A 16,243-nucleotide genomic window follows, 5' to 3' on the forward strand; every position below is an offset into this window, starting at 1 on the left:
AACCCTTGTACATATTTGGGGATTATAAATTAGTATAGCTATTATAGGAAACAGTGCAGACATTTTCCAAAACTAGAATAGGATTACTATTTGTTCTGGCAAATGATTTTAAGAAAATTATTAAATCATTACATTCTAGATTATAAGTTCTACTTACACATGTATACACACACATACATGGTATCCTATGAAATGGTTCATATGTATATTTGTGCATATATATTTAGTTTCTTTACATTGCAGCTACTACCCATAGGAGGTTCATCTTGTTTTGTGTAGCTTATTTTTCATGAGATATGATATGCTGCCAATCACATTAAGAAACTCCTGTGGGCACAAATCTTCCTCAATCATCTTATTATTTTTAATTGTTTTAACATTGAATTAGTAGATGATACAATAATTTACTTTTATAACTTTAATATTTTTTATTTATTTTTTTTTTTAGATAGAATCTCACTCTAACCCAGGCTGACCTGAAATTCACTTTGCACTCTCAGGGTAACCTCAAACTTACAGTAATTCTCCTACCTCTGCCTCCTGAGTGCCAGCTTTAAAGGTGTTGACCACTATGCCTGGCTTTTAACTTCATTTTAAAATTTTCTTTTCTTTTCTTTTCTTTTTTTTTCAGTGGGGTTTGGCTTTGAGGGAACTGGTCCATGCATGTGTGCTGCAGAAACAGGCATTTTGCTTTGGTTTTCTGATTAACTGGCTCCAGAGTGTACTTTTTTTTTTTTTTTTTTCTACAGTGGAAAAGCAGGAGAGACCAAGGTCTACCAGATTGGAACCAGACAGGCATGGTGGTATATGCCTTTAATCCAAGCACTTGGGAGGCAGAAGTAGGAGGATCACCTTGAATTTGAGGACACTATGAGAATACAGAATGAATTCCAGGTCCACATAGGCTAGAGTGAAACCACCCTACCTTGAAAAACAAAACAAACATCAGTACTACAAACCTCTGGAAAATGTATTCAGCCCCCAATGGCAGGGCATCCAGAAGGGCTGATAAGAACACCAGATCTACAGCACAATATGGAGGGAACAAGGTGGGCACTCAGCATTGGTGAGATTTGAAACCACTCCAAATGGTAACAAAGACCAACTGTCAGCCAATAATACTTTATCCTGCAAAGCTATGTATCCAAATTGATGCAGAAATGAGGACAATCCACAAGAAAACAGGCTACAGGGATTAACGACAACTAAGCCAGCCATATAGAAAATACTTGAAGGAATCCTTCAAGCTGAGGAGAAAGCAAAGCACACACATGAGGAGATAGGGAAAAAAAATCATACTGAAATAAGAGTTAAAACAAGAGAGTAAAGGGAAACAGAAAGTACTACAAAACAGGAAGTACTACAAAACAAGAACAATGCAGAGAATAAACACATATATTTCAATAATAACTCTTAATATCAATGGCCTCAAAACCACAACCAAAAGACACAGGCTTTCAGACTTCAATAAAAGGTAAGATCTTACTGTTTGTTGCCTCCAAGAACCCCTCTCTCATTAAAAGATAAGTACTGTCTTAGGGTGAAAGGATAGAGAAGGCTATTTCAAGCAAATGGACCTAGGAGAAAAGCAGGTGTTTCCATCCTAATATCTGACAGGATAGACTTCAAACCAACATTACTGATGAAAGATAAAGAAGGTCACTTTATACTGATTAAAGGAACACTCCAACAGGGGGACATTACAATCCTAAACATGTGTTCCTAACAGGGGGGTTCCCAATTTCATTATACAACCACTATTAGACTTAAGGTCACAAATAACATGAAAAACAATTGTAATGAGGGATTTCAATAATTCATGCTCCTCAGTTGACAGGTAACACCCCCCCACACACACACACACAAAAAAAAAACAGTACTCCATGTGGATTAAATGATGTCTTGTAACAAATGGAACTAACAGATATCTGTAGAAAATTCCATGCAAATGCTACATACTATATATTTTTTCTCAGCAGCACATGAAAAGTTCTCCAAAATAGACAATATATTGGGACACAAAGCAAATCTAACAAATATAGAAAAATAGAAACAATCCCTTGTACTCCATCTGACCACAATGGGATTAAACTATAAATCAGCAAGAAGAAAAACTACAGATAAACCTTTAGCAAATTTGACCAGAGGAGAGAACAGACAAAAATTAAAAAAAAAAAATAGAGATGTAAAAGGCACCATTACAACAGACAACAAAGAAATTCAGAAAATCATAAGGACATATTTTAAGGAGATATATGCCTGTAAGTTTGAAAATCTGAAAAAAATGGATGATTTCCTTGATACATATGACCTACCAAAATTAAATCAAGATGAGATAAACCATTTAAATAGACCTGGAACAAGGATGGAGATCCAAGTTGTTATAAAATAATCTTCCAAGTAAAAATTGTCTAGGTCCAGATGGATTCACTGGAGAATTTAACCAGACCTTCATGGAAGAACTAACATCACTGCTTCTCAAACTTTTCCATAAAATGAAAGAGGAAGGTATTCTACCAAACTCCTTGTATTTAGCCAGCATCACCATAATACCAAAACCAAATAAAGACAGAACAAGAAAAGAAAATTACAGACCAATATCCATCATGAACATAGTTGTAAAAATTCTCAACAAAATATTGGCAAACAGAAAACAAGAATATATCAGATTTATTATTCACCCCAACCAAGTAGGCTTTATCCAAGAATTGCAGGAATGGTTCAACTTACACAAATAAAATAAACATAATACATGATATAAATGGACTGTATGACAAACATTATATAATTATTTCAATAGATGCAGAAAAGGCACTCAAAAAAATCTAATATCGCTTTATGGTAAAACTAGGAATAGAAGGAATCTATCTCAACATAATAAAACCTATTTATGACATACCTACAGTCAACAATACTAAACATGAAAAAATCTTGAAGCTTTTCCACCAAATTCAGGAACAAAACAAGACTGTCCTCTGTCCACATTTTTTTAAAAAAATATTTATTTGACAGCGAAAGACAGAGAGAAAGAGGCAGATAGAGAGAGAGAATGGGCATGCCAGGGCCTCCATCCGCTACAAAGGAACTCCAGACGCGTGCGCTCCCTTGTGAGTCTGGCTAACGTGGGTCCTGGGGATTCGAGCCTCGAACCAGGGTCCTTAGGCTTCACAGGCAAGCACTTAACTGCTAAGCCATCTCTCTAGCCCCACATTTTTTTAATGTAGTACTGGTAGCCTTAGCTATTGCAATAAGCCAAAATACACACATAAAAATGATACAAATTGGAAAGGAAAAATCCAATTATCATTATTTGCAGATGATAAGAATCTCATATAAAGCACCCTGAAAATACCAGCAAGTGGTTGTTGATAAACACTTTTAGCAATTTGGCAGGATACAAAATAAATATACAGAAATCTATACACAAATAACAAACATGTGGAGGGTGAAATCTGGTAACTATTCTCATTCACAATTGCCTCAAAAAATAAATAAATAAAGTGCCTGGGAATAAACCTAACCAATGAAGTGAAGGATCTCTGCAATGAAAACTTTAAAATACTCAAGAGAGAAATAGCAGAAGACACTAGGAAATGGAAAGGCATTCCATGTTCTTGGATTGGAAGAAACAATATGGTGAAAATGTCAATCTTATCAAAAGCAATTTACACATTTAAACCAAGCCCCATTAACATTCCAATGGCATTCTACACAGAAATAGAAAAAAAAAATCCTAAAATTCATTTGGAAACAAACAATAACCTTAAATAGCAAAACAATTTTGAGCAACAAAAATAAGGCTAGTGGTATCACCATACCCAATTTTAAGCTATGTTACAAAAACATAGTAAGAAAAGCAGCATGATACTGGCACAAAGACAGACACATAGATAAATGGATCAGAATAGAGTACGCAGATGTTAATCTAGGCACCTACTGTCATCTGATTTTTTTTTTAATTTATTTATTTGAGAGTGACAGACACAGAGAAAAAGACAGATAGAGGGAGAGAGAGAGAATGGGCGAGCCAGGGCTTCCAGCCTCTGCAAACAAACTCCAGACGCGTGCGCCCCCTTGTGCATCTGGCTAACTTGGGACCTGGGGAACCGAGCCTCAAACTGGGGTCCTTAGGCTTCACAGGCAAGCACTTAACCGCTAAGCCATCTCTCCAGCCCTGTCATCTGATTTTTGACAAAAACACCAAAAGTAAAATCATAATAATATAAGAAAAGATAGCATGTTCAGCAAGCAATGCTGGGAAAACTGGGTATGTATATATAAAAGGATGAAAATAGGTCCTTATCTCTTTCCATGCACAAGAATCCAATTCTAATGGATCAAGGACCTTAATATCAGACATGAAACCCTGAAACTGCTGGAGCAAAAAGTAGGGGAAACCCTTCAACCTACTGGCATAGGCAATGACTTCTGAATATAACACCAATTGCTCAGGAAGTCAAACCATTAATCAACTACTAGGATCTCATGAAATTACAAAGCTTTTGTACAGCAAAGGACACTGTGACTAGAACAAAGAGACAAGCCGCAGAATGGGAGAAAATGTTTGACAGCTATACATCTGACAGAGGATTCATATCCAGAATATGGAAAGAACTCAAAAAACTAAACAATAAGTAATCAAACTACCCTACCTCCTAGGGTAGTGAGACTCTTCTCACTACCTTAGAGATACTTGTGCAACATTGTTTATTTCTGCTCTACTCACAATAGCTAGAAAATTGAACCAGCCTAGATGTCCCTCAACAGATAAATGGATAATAAAGATGTGGTACATTTACACAGTAGAGTTCCATTCAGCAGTTAAAAAATGAAATTTGTAGGAAAATGGATGACCCAGGTCAGAAAACCAAATGTTGCATGTTTTCTTTCATATTTACAAATGTTCAGAGTTGTGTGTGAGTTGGAATAGAAATTGATAGCAGAGGCTAGTAAGATTAAAAAAAGGGGCTATAATGGAGGGAGGAGAGGGATATACTTAAAGGGATGGTTTTGTATATATGTAAATAGATGGACAGATTACTGTGAGTGTAATGACCTAATTGAGGTCAGGGGAAGAGACTGAGTAAAAGGAGTGTGTGTGTGTATGGGGGAGAGTAATCAAAATTCAGGCACATGATAACCTACATTTTTGAATAATGGCACATCCAGAAGCCATAGACTGTTATTATGAAAATTTCAGTGTCCAGATGGGATACTGTATTGTGTGTTCCTGGCTCTGGAGGTAGCTGAATCCCCCAAAATATTATAGACTAGTACCAAGGCTTTTGATCTCCCACCAGGAGTAGATGATAAGACACTGTTGCTGAAGACTCCTTATACCTAGGCTGCAAGGTCACCATGAAATCAAACTCAGCTGAGCTTAAAACCTTCTCCTGGTAGAACAGCTGACAGAAAGTTGGAAAACCTGCACTGAATGCAGCCTTATGGGAGACAGAAGACATATTTGTTTAAAATAGTGGACACTGCAAGTCTCATGATTGGCCAGCCTGGCTAAATGATCCAAACAGGGCAGTAGTGGCATGACTATTATTGGGGAAGGCCACTGCTCTCTCATTGGACTGGAGGCCCACTCTATGTGAGGTAATACATACCTGATATTGAAAAACTAACAATTGCCTATGGTGGTGGTGCTCATGAACATTATGAGTGTAATGCCTGCTAAATGTCTGACTAAATTCATATATTTTGCTTACCAAAGTGTCCTGTATGTACTTTACTTAATGGTCATACCCCAATATTAATTCCACTCTCACTTTTGGTTAGAAAAGTTTCTCTTTTCAGATGGTAGTGACCACTGGGATGACCCAAATGGCAGCATAGTGCTGAGAAATGTGATGGAGGAATTTCCAGTACTGAAGTATCTCTATTACACCTTCCAAGGCTCAGGATCCATTGTGTAAGAGGTGGTGGAAAGAATGTAAGGAGCAATGGAAGGGTCGGATTGCTTACAATGAAAATGACCAGACAGAAACTGGCCCTGATATCCATGACCTCACAGTGCTTAGTACTATCTTCACAAGACCCTCATCACAGGAATAAGAGATGATGATATCAAAATAAAAGAGAGAGTAATGGAAAGAGGGAGGGAATATGATGCTCTATAAATTTGGGAAATGGAAATTGGGGGAGGTGAGGGAATTAAGGCTTATTGTGGAAAATGTCAATATAAAGAAAACAAACAAACAAAACAAAACAAATCCAATAACCACACAAATGAAATTGAGAGTAATCATCTCTTAGAGCACTCAGCTTATGTCATTAGGCTTAACTTAATTGAGAACAACCAGAGAAGTCTCAAAGGTCATATAAATGATTAGTAAACAAACAGAGGCTCTCAATAACCAGGTGATCAAGTTTTAGGAAGACATGATCATATACAAGAATTAATTCCAGGAAGCATCAAGGAAATCAGACCTGGAACTGAAATTGTACATTAAAAATATATGGAAAAAAAAAAGAAAGAAATTGAGGAGGACTTGAGAAGATGGAAAGACCTCCCATGCTCCTGGATAGACAGAATTAATATTGTAAAAATAACAATTCTACTAAAAGCAATATACAGATTTAATGCAATACAAGTAAAAATTCCAGCATCATTCTTCACAGGGATGGAAAAAATGATCTCAAAATTCATATGGAATGGCAGCAGGTATTAGATATCCAAACATATCCACAGCAAAATATCACCTCAAGAACAACAAAAACAAAAACATCATGGTATTACTGACCACACACAATCTAAGGCAATACTACAAAGCCATAGTAACAAACCCAGCATGGTACTGGCATAAAAACAGCAGTATAGACCAATGGAACAGAATTTAAGACCCATATCTTAGGTCAAGTAGCAATAGCTACTTGATCTTTGACAAAAATACAATGATGTAGACTGAAGAAAAGACAGCATCTTTAACAAATTGTGCTGGATAAATTGGATAACCACATGTAGAAAAATTAAACTAGACCCATTTATCTCACCATATACAAAAATCAACTCCAAATGAATTAAAGACTGCAGTATAACTCCTGAATCTCTTCAAGTACTGGAAGAAAAAAATGGGAGGCACTCTCTATGATACAGAAGGGGTGATGGACTTCCTGAACAATACCATAGTAGCCCAGTAAATTAGTTATTCAACCAATGAAATCTCATGAAGCTCAAAAGCTTTTCCACAAGCATATTATTAACAGAGCTAGTAGATTACCCATAGAGTAGGAGAAAGTTTTCACCAGCTATACCACTGACAGAAACCTAATATGTAGAATCCACAAAAAACTGAAAATTCTAAAAAATAAAAAATCAAACAACCCACTGAAAAAAAAATGGACAGAGAACTGAATAGGGAGTTTACAGAGGAAGAAATGCAAATGGATAACACACACATAAGAAAATGTTCAATATCTCTAACTACCAGGGAAATGCAAATTCAAACATCTATGAAATTCTACCTTATTCCAGTGAGGATGGCAATCATTAAAAAAAAAAAAAAAATCAAAGGAGAACAGTTATTGTTGAGGATGTGGGGAAAGAGGAATCCTTATTCACTGTTGTTGGGAATCAAGACTTGCACAACCACTATGGAAATCAATATGGAGATTCCTGAAAAAGATGACTATAGAAGTACCAACAGACACAATTATTCCCTTACTGGGCATTTATCATAAATGCTCCATGGTTCACTACAAAGATATTTGTTCAACCATGTTTACAGCTGCTCGATTCATAACAGCTAAGAACTGGAATCAACCCAGGTGCCCATCATTGTATGAATGGATTATGAGTGAAGTTTTGGTACATATACACAGTGGAATTCTAGTCAGCATGAAGAAAAAAAAAAAGATACAACGAAATTTGTAGGAAAATAGATGAACTTACAACTGATAATATTCAGTGAAAACACACAATCACAGAAAGACAAACACTGCATATTCCCATTTATATGTGGTTCCTAACCTGACTCAGCTTGATTTGCTGGTATATCAGATAGGCACCTTGAGGACCAGACAATAAGTTTTTGGAGAGAGGGGAAGGGGAGTTTGGGAGGAAATAAACACAAAACTAAACACAAAAAAAACTGGTACCATAGAAATCTTTACCCTCGAAGGTAGACTAAAAGATATAACCATCCACAAGACTATAAGGGGAACACCTGAATAAAAAGCCCTGTAGAGAGTGGGATTTAGCCTAACTTTATGAAAAAAGACTTTGGTTCTGACCTGCAACTTGTGGTACCAGGAATAGGTGCAACCCATATTGAGCTATTGGTCAAAGAGACCTAGAAGGCCGGGAAAAGAAGACAGGCTTCTGTCAAAGCACTGGATTACCTGCCAGAGGTAAAAGGTAAGAACCTGCTACTGAAGACACAATATGCTGTTGAAGGAACCCCAGGATGGGGACCCCACGCTCTGCCCGGATATGGCGACACCCTAAATCACTCACGAGAAGTGGTCTTGATGCAAACTGCAAGAGGATTTTATTCCAAGCGCGCTGGGGCCCACAGTTGTACACCACACAGGGGTAGAGGACTTCAGAGCCCTGAATGCATGAAAGGGACAGTTTTTATAGGGTTTTTAACAAAGCCTGTGCATTAGACCAATCATTTTTTTTTAATATCAGGAGCCTGCGGGGTGCGAGCCAGTCAGTTTGTGCCACTCCATAGTTTCTAAGCCAATTAGTTTAATTTGTTCAAGCCCCTCGTGGACCAATCATTCTCTTATGACCTTGGTGGTCAGCATTTGCACAGGTCCTTGGGTGGGAGTAGCAGAGTGTGGTATCAGTCTCCTATGACCTTGGTGGTCTGAGGCAGGCTGCTACAGCTTATGGTGTGAGCTACTAAGGCTTACAGTGTGGGCTATTAAGGCTTATGGTGCAGGCTATTTACAGAAATCAAATAAGTGGTTCACTTCATTACTCATTTCCCATCCTTGAGGGCTATCTCATGCCCTTTTTACCTAGTTTTATATTAGGAGCGGGCTCTGATATAATGAGAAGAGGGATTCTTTACTTGCTTCCAACAGAGAGTAAAGCCTGGAGTTTGAGGTATGCAGGGGCCTGCTTAAGCTCCCTTTGGAACGTGATAGTATTTCTGGGCTTCTGAATTCTTGGGCCTTTCATTTCCCACTTTTTCTCTTGTTAATAGTTCTAATCCTAGAACTTGGAAGGACTATGTATTAGTCAGGGTTCTCTAGAGGAACAGAATTACTAGAATGAATTATTTTATAAAGGGAATTTATTGGATTAGCTTACAGTAGTCCAATAGCAGTTGCATGCCTGAGAATTTCCGAACCTGGTAGCTGCTCAGTCCACGTGGCCAGATGCCTCAGCAGTCCCGACCTGGCACTGCAGATGGTGCCGGAAAGCCTGGAGGCTTCCTGAGGAGCTGCTGGGTTTCGATCCACGTGGGTCTTCAGTTGATGTTGGTCTTTAGTCAATACTGGTCTTCAATCCATGCTAGAAGGTAGGGAGCAGCTCCGGCAGCCAAGTGGAAGGAAGGAAGGAAAAAGGGAACTCTTCTACCCAGAGCTTCCTTATATCAAGTCCCTCTCTGAGTGGGGCCGCCCACTCTGGGGGAAGGGCTCACCCTGGGAGAAAGACCTCCTCCTTTAGTTGATCCTTCCTAGAAGCAGCCTGTGGATTACTAAACAGATCAAGTTGACAACACCTTAACTATCACAGACTAAATGTAAGCTTCCTCTCTGCCCTGAAGGCCCTTATATTGTTGTCTAAGTATCATGATCTGGACCGCACTCACTCATTCTCTAACAAAAGTAAAAATCTTATTAAGTATGCAAGGCCCAACTGAAAGCATCAGGAGCAAAACCATTAAGGGTCCCATCAGGGTGGAAAGCAGAATAGTCATCCAGGGGGACTTGTTGAACCATCCCTCAAACCATCCTTGGTCAGTTTCCCTCTCCCTTCAATGCTTTTCTAGTCTTTCCCTGAGTTTGCTCATGGAGTCTCTGATAGCTCCTGAGTGATCTACATAAAAGCAACATTCTTCCTTTAAGGCTGCACATAATCCGCCTTCTTTTAGGAACAGTAGGTCTAATCCCCTCCGGTTTTGTAAGACCACTTCAGATAAGGAGGTCAGGGACTCTTCTAGATTACTAACAGATTTCTCTAAAGCTTGGAGATCCTCATTTATGACAGCATGTAGTTCACCAAGCCCTCTTTCTAATTGTTGTGGTCCTGTGACCAGGACTGTGGTCCCCGTTCCCACACCGGTGGCTATCCCTAAGCCAAGTATGACTGCTAGGGTAAGGGTTACAGGCTCCTTTTTGGATCGGGTGGGATGATAGTCATATTCATCGATGACTACTTCCTCAGGATGGTAGTAAACCCGGGGGACAAGCTGGACCATTATACAGAAATTTTTGGATGGGTTAAAAACTGAAGTAGAAACACAGGGAGTTAGCCCAGTATCATATGCCCACCACCTGTTATACCCTGGCACTAGATATTGGTTGTCTGAAGTCTGACTATAGGTCAGAGTAACATTACAAAGATGTTGGTGGGATGGGGGTCCTTTCCTATACATGCCCCCCTTCCTGAGACCTCTGGGAGAGTCAACTTGTTTTTGGTCCCCCATGAACACCGGCTATTATGTTCTTTAGTCATATTAAACTCTCCCATAGTTGCCATCCCCTCATAGTAGGGTGGTCCTGAGGATAAACAAAGCCAGCAGGCAGAGGTAACGTTGGGGTTGGTGGCATTTATGGCGAGGAAGGCCCTTTGGATTAGGTTAAAGAGCTTCTCTCCTGTCCCGTGTGGGGCTTCCGAGAGTGGGCTAGTCAAAGGGGTTCTAGCAGTCGTTATGTGATGGGTCTTGGCTGCCACTGTGGGTGGGAGCTTGGGTAATGCCACTTTAGGGGGTCCCTGTTCTACTAGAATTTTATTAGGTCCTATTGGTCTTGGGGTGAGAGGCTCTATCTTAAGTTGTATAGTAAAGGTTAGGCCCTTATCCCATCCTGTCATATAAAACCTGAGTCCCCAAGTTTTTCCTTTTATCCAGTCTCAGGACTCTTGACCTTTGGGGGTGAAAGAGATGCTGAGAAGAACTGCTTTTTTTTCCATCTAATCCTTCCTGCACAGTAATCAGGTCCCAGGAGGAAACTGGGTGCCAGTAGGTATTGCCTGTAGTTTCACAACCCCAGTATTTACAGTAGAACTGTTTTATCCCTCCACAACTTCGTTTAGAAGTTCAGGGGCAGACATAAAATGGAGTATGCTGCATCTTATGTTGGGCTGACCCAGAGCTGCACGCCGGGTTGTCTGCCATGTCTTGGCCTTGGGAGATGACCCCTTGCGTGAGTGCCCGCTTAGCCACATGAGAGTGGACTTCTCTAGGGACCTCCTCCGGGGTGAGCTCTGGGATATCCCAAAATTTTACCCCAGCTACCAGGGCAAATATGCCTGGGGTCAGGACAGGCCACCAAGTCCAGGGGGGCGCTTCCCTAGTTGCAGTCCATATTATATCCCCCGTTTGAGAAAGCACTTTCCAAGTCAACTTTTGGGGAGCATGGGGATTGGAAGCATCACCTAGCTGGAGAAGGAGAAGCCACACGGCGAAGCCTAAATTTAAGGGGATTGTCTGTCCTCTCGGCTTGCCATTCAGGGCCTGGTGGCGGAGCGGGCTTGACGTGAGATGCATGGATCCAGGCGGGTATTCCTTCAACTTTCATGGCTGTTGGAGTGGTCAGTAGGGTTAGGTAGGGGCCCTTCCATCGAATCTCAAGGTTTCCTGCGCGGTGGCGTCTGACATAGATCGAATCTCCCACCTGGAAGTGATGTGGGACCTGTAAGTCTCCTTCTCCTGAGTAAGCCTCCCAGAGTCACTTCCATGCTTGTTGTCTCACCCATTCGAGTGCCTTGAGCCTAGAGAACAGAGGCTGGGAAAGCGGCACATCAGTACTATGTATAGAGGTTATTTCTACCAGTGGAGGAGGCCCCCCATATAGCAATTCATAGGGGTTCAGTCCAAATTGTCCGGGTGTGTTTCTGACCCTAAAGAGCACAAGGGGTAGGAGAGCTATCCAATCATTAGTGCCAGTCTCTGCAGTCAATTTGGTGAGGGTCTCTTTAATGGTTCTATTCATCCTTTCTACCTGTCCTGAACTTTGGGGTCTGTATGCACAATGTAATTTCCAATCAATCCCCAATATTTTGGCCAGTCTTTGACTTACCTGGACAACAAAGGCTGGACCATTGTCTGATCCTATTACCTTGGGTATCCCAAATCTTGGGAAAATTTCTTCCAGTATTTTCTTAGCCACCACGGTTGAGGTTTCTTTCTTGGTAGGATAAGCCTCTACCCATCCTGAAAAAGTGTCTACAAAAACTAGTTAATACTTATTACCATACTTAGCTGGTTTTACCTCAGTGAAGTCCACTTCCCAGTGAGCACCTGGGCTGTCTCCCCTTAGTCTCTTCCCAGGAGGCATTCTTGAGGGATTAGCATTGACCATCTGGCAAGGTACACAATGCTTGACTACTGAGCCAGCTATCTCTGGCAATCTCAGAATATGGTAAGGAGACGTCTGCAGCAGTTTTTGTAGATGTTTGGCCCCCAGATGGGTTAGGCGGTGTATTTGTTGAACATACTCTAGTCCCTTTGCATGAGGTAGAATCTCTTTTCCCTCTGAGGTAAAATAGACCCCCTCCGGAGTTTCGGAGAACTGGCCTAACTTTCTAACTTCTTGCCAGTCACCTGGGGTATATCGTTGCTCTCTTTTTTTGTTCTTGGGCTTTTCTATTATGGGCAGAAGGTTGACCCCCTGGGCAGCCTGCTTGGCCACTTGGTCAGCCATCTGGTTTCCTTAGGAGATAAAATCTTTGGCTTTTTGGTGGCCAGGGCAATACATAATGGCCAGTCTTTTGGGTAGATGTAGAGCTTCTAGCAAACTTAGAATTTCTTCTTTGTTTTTAATTTCTTTCCCTCCTGAAGTAAGTAGCCCTCTCTGTTTGTAGACGGCCCCGTGTACGTGTGCAGTAGCAAAAGTATACCTGCTGTCCGTGTAGATATTCACAGACTTTCCTTCAGCTAGTTGTAAGGCCTGTGTGAGGGCTATGAGCTCAGCCTTTTGTGCTGAAGTTCCTTCTGGCAGACTGTTGGCCCAGACTGTTCATGTTCCATCTACTATCACCACCCCAGCCATCCTCTTACCTTCTACAATGTAACTGCTTCCATCTGTGAACCAGGTTAATGTTCCTCCAGTCAGTGGGACATCTGTGAGATCCTTTTCGATCCCAGTTTCCTCAACCAGCAGTTGATGACAGTCATGAGTCACTGTCTCATCAGTTTCTTCAGGCAGAAGAGTAGCGGGGTTGAGGATGGCAGGTGGGGCAAATGTTATCCTGTCGGTGAGGAGCAGGCTCTGGTAGTGAGTCATACGGGCGTTAGTCATCCATCGGTCTGGGGGCTGCCGGACAATGCTCTCCAGGGAATGGGGGGCAATGACAGTTATCCTCTGCCCTAGAGTTAGTTTATCAGCATCTTTGATCAATGTGGACACTGCCGCTATGGCTTTTAGACATATAGGTCATCCACTAGCCACAGGGTCAAGTTTCTTTGATAGGTAGGCAATGGGTCTTCTCCATGGCCCTAAGGATTGGGTTAGGACTCCCCGGGCTACCCTCTTAAGCTCATCTACGTAAAGGGTGAATGGTTTAGTCACATTAGGAAGGGCTAGGGCAGGCGCACTTAATAGTGCCTTCTTGACGGCATCAAATGCCCCCTGGTGTTCAGAGGTCCAAGTGAATTTTCCTTTCTCTTTAGTTAGTGGATAGAGGGGGGCTGCTAGGGTTGCAAACCCTGGGATCCATAGTCTGCAGAACCCAGCTGTCCCCAGGAACTCTCTAACTTGTCTGGCCGTAGTTGGAACTGGTATTTGTACTACAGTCCTCTTTCGTGCCTCTGTCAGCCATCTTTGTCATCCCGCAAGTAGTACCCCAAATATGTTACCTCTCTTTTGCATATTTGGGCCTTCTTAGCCGAGGCTTGGTAACCAAGGTCAGTCAGCTCCAGTAGTAACGCTTTTGTACCTTTTAGACAGTCCTGTTGGGTAGCTCCTGCTAGGAGTAAGTCATCAACATATTGAAGGAGGGTTACCTGTGGGTGTTGAACTCTAAAATTGGTTAGGTCCCTGTGTAGGGCTTCATCAAAGATGGTTGGAGAGTTCTTGAATCCCTGGGGCAACCGCGTCCAGGTGAGCTGCCCAGTCCCTCCTGTGTCTGGGTCTTTCCATTCAAAGGCAAAAAGAGGTTGGCTGTCCAAATGTAATCTTAGGCAGAAGAAAGCATCTTTTAGATCCAACACTGTATACCAAATCCGCTCTGGTGGGAGGGTACTAAGGAGGTTGTAAGGGTTTGGGACAGTTGGATGTATGTCCTGTACTCTTTTATTGACTTCTCTCAAATCCTGTACTGGGCGGTAATCATTGGTTACGGGTTTTCTAACTGGCAGTAAGGGAGTGTTCCAGGGGGACTGAACCGGTACCAGAATACCTTGTTCAATCAGTCTTAGGATATGGGGCCAAATTCCTTCTCAGGCCTCTCGGCTCATGGGATATTGTTTGACTGATACTGGTGTAGCACTGGCTTTTAGTTGAATGACCTGTGGGGGTACTTGTTTCGCCAAGCCCATGCCTGCAGTTTCTTCCCAGGCTTGGGGAAATTGTTCTAACCAGGGCTTTAGGTCTTGATTAGGCTCTACCGTGGGAGAGTATAATCAATACTCATCATCTAGTTGGAGAGTCAACATGGTGATGGGTTGACCTCCAGCAGACACTTCTGGTTTTTCTGATTTGAAGGAAATTTGAACACCCATCTTGGTTAATAGGTCCTTACCAAGGAGGGGCGCTGGACATTCAAGAAAGACTAAGAATGAGGGGGTTACCCGTCCCATTCCCAGGACAATGGTTCTTTGGGTAGTCCATGAATATTGCCGTTGTCCAGTAGCACCCAGAACCCAGGATTTTTTATCTTTTAGCCGTCCCAGTGGTTGCAAGAGTACTGAATGTTCAGCGCCAGTGTCCACGAGGAATTTGACTGGCTTCCCCTCCACCTTCAGAGTTACCCTGGGCTCGGGGAGGGGCTCTGAGCCCTGTCCTCCCTAGTCTTCATCTTCTCCAAGGGTTAGGACCCTAGGTCTTTTGCTGCTCTTCTTGGGGCAGTCTCTTGCCCAGTGCCCTTTCTCCTTGCAACAGGCACATTGATCTCTATCAATTTGGGTCCTGTTGCCCAGGTTCCCTATCTGCCTAGGGCCTGTCCTAAACTTTAGAATATTTCTCTCCCTTTCTCCTTTTTTTTCTACCATTGTGGCCAGGATCGTGGTCAGATTTTTCTCTTGTCATCTATTGCAACTATCCTCCCTTTCCTCTCTCTTTCTCACGTCTCTCCTCACGTTCTTCTCTCTCTCTTTCTCTCCTTTGCTCCTTTTCCTCTTCTGTCTCCCTTTTGTAATATACCTTTTCTGCCTCTTTTACTAAATCATGCAGCTCAGCTTCCTGTAATCCCTCCAATCTCTGAACTTTCTTTCTGATATCAGGAGCTGACTGTCCTATGAAAGCTAATGCTACTGAGCCTTTTTGAATCTCAGAGGTGGGGGCAAAGGGTGTGAACCTCCTAAATGCTTCCATGAGCCTCTCAAGAAACATTGAGGGAGACTCCGTTGGCCCCTGAATTACCTCTCTCACCTTGGCCAATTTGGTGGGCCTTCTGGAGGCACCTCGGAGACCCACCACCAGAGCCTGGTGATAGATTTTTAAGCTCTCCCTACCTTCAGCCATATTGTGATCCCAAACAGGGCGAGTCAGAGGGAACCCCATGTCTATCTCATGCTGCAGCTGTGTGGGCCTCCCGTCAGTCCCAGGAACATTTTTTCTGGCCTCTATTAAAATCTTCTCTCGTTCCTCGGTTGTGAAGAGTGTCTGCAACAGCTGTTGGCAATCATCCCAAGTAGGCTGATGAGAAAACATAAGAGACTCCATCAGCCTCGTGAGGCATTGGGGTTCCTCTGAAAAAGGGGGGTGGTTAGCTTTCCAGTTATAAAGATCTGCAGAGGAAAAAGGCCAATATTGGAGGGGTTGTAGTTGGCCCCCCAGCATGGGAGGACCTGCCTTGCATAGCGGCAGTGTTACAATTCCATTTGCTCCCTCCGGGATGGCATCTCTCTGGCTCCGCATCCTTGCGGCCAGCCCTCCCATTTCCAGGGGCTTGGGAGGG

The 16,243-nt window shown here is 42.1% G+C and overlaps 1 pseudogene; it reads right to left on the reverse strand.

The window, feature by feature from the left end:
- Positions 1 to 12,253: 12,253 nt before the first annotated feature.
- On the reverse strand, positions 12,254 to 16,026 carry LOC123456609 (annotated as a pseudogene).
- Between the last annotated feature and the right edge of the window lie 217 nt (positions 16,027 to 16,243).

This window comes from Jaculus jaculus, chromosome X (genome assembly GCF_020740685.1).
Source record: "Jaculus jaculus isolate mJacJac1 chromosome X, mJacJac1.mat.Y.cur, whole genome shotgun sequence".
Lineage (NCBI taxonomy): Eukaryota > Metazoa > Chordata > Mammalia > Rodentia > Dipodidae > Jaculus > Jaculus jaculus.